The following is an 8837-nucleotide window of genomic DNA, read 5'->3' as shown; positions in this document are numbered from 1 at the left end:
TCAAAATGGATTAAAGACCTAAACATCAAATCTGAGTAAGAGAGACGCATGAACTTATAGGCACAGGAAGGAACTTCCTGAACAAAGTCACAGGGTCACAATAAATTGGAGAAAGACTCAACAAATGGGAATCCCTTAAAATAAAAATTTTCTGCACAGCTAAAGATATAGCTACCAAACTAGAAAGACAGACAACAAATTGGGAAAAGATATTTATTAGCACTATATCAGACAAAGCCCTAATATCCAAAATAAAAAAGGAATTCAATAAACCAATCCATCTCAAATCCAACAAACCAATCATTAAATGGGCAAGAGAACTAAAGCGACACTTCTCAGAAGGAGAGATAAAAATGTCAAAGAAGGGCTGGGAAGTAGCTCAGTGGTAGAGTGCTTGCCTTGGATGCATGAGCTCCTGGATTTGATTCCTCAGAACCACATAAGCAGAAAAACCTGGAAGTGGAGTTGTGGTAGAGTGCTAGACTTGAGCTGCAGAGCTAGGGGACAGTGCCCAGGCCCAGAGTTCAGGCCCCACAACTGACAATAAAAAGTGGCAAAGAAACACATGAGGAAATGTTCACCATCCCTGTCCATAAAGGAAATGTAAATAGAAACAATCCTGAGATACCACCTTACCTCTGTCAGAATGGCCTATATCCTAAATTCAGCCAACAACAAATACTGGTGGGGATGCAGAGGAAGAGAAACCCTACTTCATTGCTGATGGGAATGTATACTAATACAACCATTCTGCAAAGCAGTCTGGAGGCACCTCAGAAAGCTAAATATAGACCTCCCCTATGACCCAGTCATACCACTCCCAACGCATCTACCCTGAGCAACAGGAACCAGGATACAAGGACACATGCACCTCCATGTTTATTGCTGCGCTATTCACAATAGCCAAGATATGAAAACAACCAAGATGCTCCACTACAGATGAATGGATCCAGGAATTGTGGTATCTGTATACAATGGAATATTATGCAGCCATTAGAAAGGACAAAATAATGACATTCACAGGGAAATGGATGGAACTAGAACAAATCATGTTAAGCGAGGTAAACCAAGATCAGAGAGACAAACGACACATGATCTCCCTGATATGTGTATGTTAATCCAAAATGAAAGGAGATATGACAATGTAAACACGACACAAGAATCAAAGGACCACTACTGAATTTGTCATATCATTTCTAAATGACTTCATGTTCTTGACCTCATATATGGTATATACATGTGCACATCTGAGGGAAGCTAAGAGGAGGACATAGAATTAGGGGAAAATATACAACAGAGGGGCCCATCAGCTGCACTGGACATTGATGAAAATGAGCTAAGCAACTCAAGGGCAGTGATGGGAGGGAGGGAATGAGAGGGAAAGAGGGAACAGCTGACACTAAGAAAAAGTAAAGAAATGTACATATCACCCGATTTGGAAGACATAGTTTTATTGCCAAAGCTTATAAAATTCACAAACTTTATACACCATGATAAAGGCAAGTTGCCTTGTGAAGGTTAAAATGTGTTTGTGACTATAACTATGTATCAAAATTCCACAGTACTGTGAAATTTTTGTAATCACAACTTCAATAAAAATAATTTTTTAAAAAAGAAACAACCACCCCATTAAAAATGGGCTAAAGAATAAAAAGGAGATTTCTCTGGAGAGGAAATAAGAATGGCCAATAGACACATGAAGAAATGTTCAACATCTCTGGCCATAAAAGAAATGCAAATCAAAACAACATTGAGATTCCACCTCACCGAGTGAGAATGTCTATAATCAAGAAGTCTAATAACAACAGATGCTGGAGGGGATGTGGCCAAAGGGAACCCTACTGCACTGTTGGTGGAAATGTAAACTTGTTCAACCACTTTGGAAAGCATTATGGAGGTTCCTTAAAAGAAACCACATAGATCTCCTAATGATCCAGTAATCCCACTCCAGGGCATTTACCCAAACATTTGCAAACAAAGCCACATTAAAGCTACCAGCACAACTATGTTCTTTGTAGCAACCAAACCAGATGCCCTTCAGTAGATGAATGGATGAAGAAAATGTGGCACATATACACAATAGAATTCTATGCTTCCATCAGGAAGAATGCCATCACCTCATTCATAAGGAAATGGAAAGATTGGGAAAAATCATATCAAATGAAGTAATCCAGGACTAAAGAAATATAGGCTCCATGCTTTCCCTTATTTGTAATAATTAGCATATGTCTATGATAGTCCTAGCAGAGGATCGCAGTAGCTCAATGTACATATGACCAAACATACATATGACCATATAAGATGATGCTAATTGAAATGAACTCCATGGAAATGAGGGTTTTTGTTTGTTTTTAATTTTTATGTTCTGTGTGAAATTCTTTTTTCTTTCATTTTCCCTCTTGTAGTTTATTCCCTATTGTCACTGTTCTTCATTTTGGTACCCCATGTCTTGTGTATGTATTTATGTGATTTGGGGAATGGAAAGGGGCTAACAAAATGGTGAGACAAAGGACAAAGGACCAATGCAACAGCAATACTCACAAGACACAATGGTGGAAATGTACTTTACAACTTGGTCGGGGAGGGAAAGTGACAGAGGAGGTAACAATGTTTGACAAGAAATGTACTCTTAGCCTTACTTGTGTAATTGTAACCCCTCTGTACATCACTCTTACAATTAAATTAAATTTAAAAAAAACCAACCAAGTGCTGTACCAGTGTACTTTGAAGAAGGCCAAGAATGGAAAGAAATGTGAATGCGAGCAGAATGCACTGCAGCTGCAGACATTGAAGGTTAAATCCAATTTTGGAACACTACCTTGTAACATTGATGCTTAAGGGTAACTATTAATTCATTATAGGGTCTGGCATCTCACTCGTAGAAATGCATGTGTGTGTGTGTGCATGTATGTGTATGTGTCCAACTGAAATACATAGGTATACATAAAAAGAAACCATGAAGAAAATAAGTAGCATTATTATATAATAGACTAAATCTGAAAACACTGTGGTATGTTGGGTTAATATGTTTGACTAATACTACATTGTGGTACATTTACAAAACAACTACATTGTGATGTATTTGCATTACAAAAGAAATAAATTAGACCTTGTGGTGTCTGGTATTTCTTGAAGATTGTCATTCCATACGATATTTTAGAATGTAGAGAATATTTTTAAACAATCAATGATTCTTACTAAGAGACACCAAAGAAACACCCAGACTCCCTTTCCCAGACTACATATACACCAGAGGGGTGCTTAGCTTGAGATTTTGGGGGACAAAAGAAAATAGATGTCTTATTCTCAGACAAACCTGCCTCTGGGGACTTGAAGGCTAAATTGTTTATATGGCAATTCCAAGAATATATGAGGTGTTGAAGAGGGAATATTCGTGGTTGTCATTCAGTATATTGATAGGGTTTTTCTTTGATCTTCAAGTTGTAAGTAAAGACCGAAGATTTCCACAGAGTGCAAGTTGATGGTGCGGGTGGGGCTTGTCATCAGTGATGTTTACAAGCATTTTCAATTTTCCCTCACTCTGGATACATGGAGTAAGTGGGCTTCTTATGACCCAAAAACTATTAAGTAGTTCAGGCCAGTGAACTTAGAGTGGAAATAGTATGTTACTACTGGAAGGTACCAAATGTCCGGTGGGGGGAAAAATAGACAACTAGGTTGAGGAGCACCAGACATCAAACAATATTATAATTATCCAGAATGGATACAAAGAAGGTAATCTATGATGATAAAAGTTAGGATAGGGCTGGGAAGGTGGCTCAGTGGTAGAGCGCTTGCCTTGCATGCATGAGGCCCTGGGTTTGATTCCTCAGCAACACATAAGCAAAAAAAGAAAAAAGCTGGAAGTTGCGCTGTGGCTCAAATAGTAGAGCACTAGCCTTGAGCTGAAGAGCTGAGGGACAGCGCCCAGTCCCAGAGTTCAGGCCCCACGACCGGACACCCTCCAAAAAAATGTTAGGATAGAAATTGGGGTGAAGGGGCAGATATAAGCAGGTAACTTTTATTTCCAATTTAATTTTGTGACCTGAAAGGTGGGTATAAGGGAAGCTTCATTTGTGATAATTCTTCTAGCTATTTAGTTATTTATATGTTATGTATCATATAAAGGTTTATTTTTTTTAAATCATAGAAATAACTAGATGTCAGTTGTTATTTAAATTAGTCTATGCCATCCAAATCTCCTATACCAAATATAGCTCCAGTTTTTACTGGGACAGAACAAATACAAGAGAGGTATATTTATATAGTTTAGCCTGAGGCTCTTTGGGACTCCTTGACCTCCAAGGGACAAGGTGATGAAATGAGTATCTATAATGGAAATATGGTTTTATTCCATCCCAAATCTAATGATATGCAATGGCTGGATAAAGACATGGATGTTGTATCTATGTAGGATGAAAACTGCTTCACTGATTTGACTATGACATAAAAAAAATATCACTGTGTTCCAGAACTAAGTAGATAAATGATGTGTGTGATGCTGGGGAAATAAAATTGGGTCCTACTGGGATTCAGCTATGGATAAGGCAATTATTCTTCTTCCTAAAATAATGCCCGTGTCTCCAATATAACCAGCACATAATCAGTATTGAGTTTCTTTGAGAATGCCAAATTACTAAATGCCAATTATTAATCAGAAGATTCTGGCCTACAGATGAGACATTCAAAAAACTCAAATTGCCATCTACTTATTTAGCTATGTGGTCATAAATTAGACTTCAGGGGCTACGTATCTCCTTCAGGATCAAGTCAGTGAAGTGTACTACGTCCATCACCATTCAGTCCTTTTAAGTTCCATTTTTCCACCTTCATGTCTTCTAATTCCATCTCCTCTTAACCTATTTTATAGTTCAGCAGTTGCTAGCTTTTGTAAACTTCTGTATATTTGTTCTTCCAGGCTTCCAGCCTTTGCTCATATACAGTATTCACTTTCTGCTCTGAAAAACTTCTGTTGATTACCTCCCTGGAAAATTCCTACTCATTCTTCAAAAGATTGTCATTCTCAAAGATGAATAACTTTTCTTCAGCCTACCTACAATCCATTCAAGGTTCCCATTGCTGATCCTGTGACACTTTACTCTTCTCTTTACTTTATATTTAGAGCTCCTTGAGTACAGAATTCATATTTTATGCATCTCTACATATCAAACTTCTTTTCCAATGAATACATCATAAATTATGTTCAAGAAATATTTTCAGGTACTCAGGAGGCAGGAGGACCATGAGTTGAAAGCCAGCTTGAACAAAGATAGAAGTGGGACCCTGTTTCAAAAACAATAGAACTTGAGGAAAGAAAAAGAAAAAAAAAACAGGATAAAGCATATGTAGACTCCAGTAGTAAAATATGCTGGGCTAATATAGCAACTCTAGATTCAATCCCAGAAAATAAAAGAAAGATTCTTTTCTCCTTCACAAATAATTTGTCAAAGAAGAAACTCATATTCAAATGGCTACCAAACATATTTTTAAAACTCCTCAATCTCACAACTCTATGATATTGACTATTCAGGAGGCTGAGACCAGCAGGAATGCAGCTTTAAACCAGTCAGGTAGAAAAATCAATATGAATCCATTAATATAACTAGCAAATTATGTGTTGGTGGCATGACCCAAGTGGTGGAACACCAGCCATGAAAGCTGAGTACGGTCAACAGCCTTGAGTTCAAATTCCAATACCAGCAAAAACAAAACAAACCAAAAAAATCTTTCAACACTGGTAAAAATAAATAAAAGCTGATATAATACACATTATTTTATTGATTAGAGATAAATATTTTTAAAGGCTTATATTTTATGCATTTAATTTTGATGCTTAGTGTATAAGGAAACAACCAAGCAGTGTAAGCAAATATGAATACACCAAGATAGCTATATTGTTATTTATAGTAAAACTAATGCTATTTTTATCAAAGGGCCCAACAGTGAAGCAATATTTCTATAATTAAGAAATATTATAACATTATGAGCATTGCACCTCTGCATGTTTACTGACATAAGAAAATCCTTAAAATGCAAAATTAACCAAAAGGCAGGATAGTAATATGCATAGTGAACATAGTACAAATTTAATATTTATAAATAGCCCATTAACTGTCTAAAGGAAGCCAGATATTGGTGGTCCATGCCTTTAATCCTCACAACTTGGGAGGCTGAGATTTTTGGGATAGTGGCTCAAGGCCAGCCCAGATACAAAGAAAATAATGAAACCTCTTTTTAATGGAGCCCTGGATGTCGTGACATAGATATGCCACACTCACTACCAGCAAGCCTCATGTAAGTGGATCATGACCAGGGATGAACGCAGGCAGAAAGTGAGAGCCTAACTCAAAAGTAATGATCAAACATAAAGACTCAATGCACGGCTCCACAGTTAAAGAGGGTCTACTCAGCCTCCAGCACAACCTTTATTTCCTGAAAGGGAAAAAAAAATAAGCACAGAAAAAAATATGCCAATAATTTTGCAGTGGTACTATTCAGGAATGAAGCTAAGAAAAATAATTTCTGCTTCCTTACAATATTCTCATAATAATATGGTCATCAGGAGAAAACGATCTCATTCCATCCGCCGCACCCCACCTCGTTGTGATTTTGGAGATAAATATAAGAAACACAAGAAAAATTCCTTTCTAATTCAAGTAAACTCACAACAGGGTAACAAGGCATAGTTTGTTAAACATAATTTTGTAGGGCTGAGGGCATAGATCAAGTAGCAGTCTACTTGTCTAGTAAGCACAGGTCCTGAGTTCAAACCCCAATATTGAAAAAAAGTACTGTCATCAAATAATTTTTTTTCTTTTTTTATTGTGAAAATATTGTACAGAGGGGTTACAATTACTTGGGCAAAATAATGAGTACATTTCTTTTCAAGCATTGTAGCCTCCTCCTTTGTTTCCCCTTCACATCCCCTTTGCTCCCCACTCCCCCAGCCAACCCTCCTCCCCACCATCCCACCAAAGTTGTAAAGTTCATTTTCAACATAACGATTTTTACGTCTCATTGTTGCAATGGGTCCACCTGTATCCCTATTTAAACGGTTTGTTCTTTTCCCTTCCCCTCCAAAAATTATAACAACAACAAATAGAGTGAAAGCAGGGGTTATACCGTGGAGGAGGGACATACAAAACAACAAAGAAATAATCTTATAAATGTGTTAGAAACAATCGCATGAAAGAAAAAAAAAACTTTTGAATACATGCCTTAGGGTTCATTTCCCTAACACCAACTTATCTGACTTTTTCTGCTTGACTCAGACATATACTAGATATTGCAAATAAGGGAAACCATGGGACCTAAGTTTCTTTGGGCCTGGCTTACTTCACTTAATATAATTTTTTCCAAGCCTTTCCATTTCCTAACAAATGGGGCAATGTCATTCTTTCTAATGGAGGCATACAATTTCATTGTTTATATATACCACATTTTCTTGATCCATTCATCTACTGAGGGGCATCTGGGTTGGTTCCATATCTTAGCTTTGGTAAATAATGCTGCAATAAACATAGTCGTGCTGATAGCTTTAGTGTGCCAAAAATTCACATGGAACAATAAAAGACCCCGAATAGAAAAACGATCCTCAACAGAAAGAACAGTGCTGGAGGAATATCAATACCAATTTTCAAACTCTACTATAAAGCCATAGTAATCAAAACAGCTTGGTACTGGCACAAGAACAGACCTCAGGACAAATGGAATAGAATTGAAAATGCAGAAATGAACCCACAGACCTATAGCCATCTAATCTTTGATAAGGGAGCTAAAAAATAGAATGGAAGAAAGACAGCCTCTTCAGTAAATGGTGCTGGCAAAATTGGCTAACTACTTATAGATAACGAACCTGGATCTTTATATATCACCCTGCGCCAGAATCAATTCCAAGTGGATCAAAGACCTCGGAGTCAAAGCAGACACTCTGAAAACATTACAGGATGGAATAGGAGAAACCCTAGATCTCCTTTGTGCAGGTCGAAATTTTCTTAATAGAGACCCAGAAACACAACAAATCAAAGAAAAGTTGGACAAATGGGATTGCATGAAGTTGCAGAGCTTTTGCATGGCAAAGGACATAGCTAACAAGATCAATAGAAAGCCCACGGATTGGGATAAGATCTTCACTAGCCACACAACAGACAAAGGTCTCATATCTAAAATATACTTGGAACTCAAAAAATTAAATCCCCCCACAACAAATCCTCAAAGAAACAACTGCCCAATAAACAAGTGGGCTAAAGACTTAAAGAGCACCTTCTCTGAAGAGGAAAGAAGGATGGCCAATAGATATTTGAAGAAATGCTCAACCTCTCTAGCCATAAAAGAAATGCAAATCAAAACAACATTGAGATACCACGTCACCCCAGTTAGAATGGCTATAATCAAGAACTCTAATAACAACAGCTGCTGGAAGGGATGTGGAGAGAAGGGAACCTTACTGCATTGTTGGTTGGAGTGTAAACTTGTTCAACCACTTTGGAAAGCAGTATGGACGTTCCTCAAAAGACTCCACATAGGGCTCCCCTGTGATCCAGCAATCCCACTTTTGGGCATTTACCCAAATGTTCGGCAAATAATTTTGAAGTGCAGAAAACTTAGAGTAACATTTATTACTCTCCAGTAATTGTAACAATAATTTGATGCTCCGAGATGGAGTATGTCCACATGAATTAGTCTCATGTTACTTGTGAATGTAGAACCAGGCAGCAGACCAAGCCCTCTTAGGTGATCCTTAGGTACTCACTATGGAAATACAAGAGTCAATATTATTTTCCACAAGCTGGTGATTTTCCCCAAACCATTCCGCTAGTAAATGACAAAGTCCTATA

Source organism: Dipodomys spectabilis, unplaced genomic scaffold (genome assembly GCF_019054845.1).
Source record: "Dipodomys spectabilis isolate Male_0828 unplaced genomic scaffold, ASM1905484v1 ptg000349l, whole genome shotgun sequence".
Classification (NCBI taxonomy): Eukaryota; Metazoa; Chordata; class Mammalia; order Rodentia; family Heteromyidae; genus Dipodomys; species Dipodomys spectabilis.
This window is presented reverse-complemented; position numbering follows the sequence as displayed.